Below are 336 nucleotides of genomic sequence, written 5' to 3'. Positions count from 1 at the left end.
AACACCTCCAGGGATGGGGACTCCACCACTTCCTTGGGCAGCCTGCAAGTTCTTGACAACCTTTCAGTGAAGAAATTCTTCCTAATATCCAATCTAAACCTCCCCTGCTGCAGCTTGAGGCCATTTCCTCTCATCTATCACTCGCTACTTGGGAGGTCTCTCTCTACACCCTTCTACACTGCCTCGCTACCCCCTCCTTTCAGGTCGTTGTAGAGAGCGATCAGGTCTCCCCTCAGCCTCCTCTTCTCCAGGCCAAACACCCCCAGCTCCCTCAGCCACTCCCCATCAGACTTGTGCTCATGATATACTCCTTGTGATGTTTCCTACTATTTGCAC

General features: G+C 52.1%; 1 protein-coding gene across 1 annotated transcript in view; it reads left to right on the top strand.

Annotated features, from left to right (window-relative positions):
* Positions 1-336, top strand: part of COG8 (component of oligomeric golgi complex 8) — a gene marked incomplete at its 3' end in the record, with an annotated part of 2,295 nt that overhangs the window by 1,335 nt on the left and 624 nt on the right. The window lies entirely within an intron of this gene.

Source organism: Cariama cristata, unplaced genomic scaffold (assembly GCF_000690535.1).
Source record: "Cariama cristata isolate BGI_N322 unplaced genomic scaffold, ASM69053v1 scaffold9893, whole genome shotgun sequence".
Taxonomy (NCBI): Eukaryota; Metazoa; Chordata; class Aves; order Cariamiformes; family Cariamidae; genus Cariama; species Cariama cristata.
The sequence above is the reverse complement of the archived record's forward strand: the minus strand, read 5'-3'. Positions and strand labels throughout refer to the sequence as shown.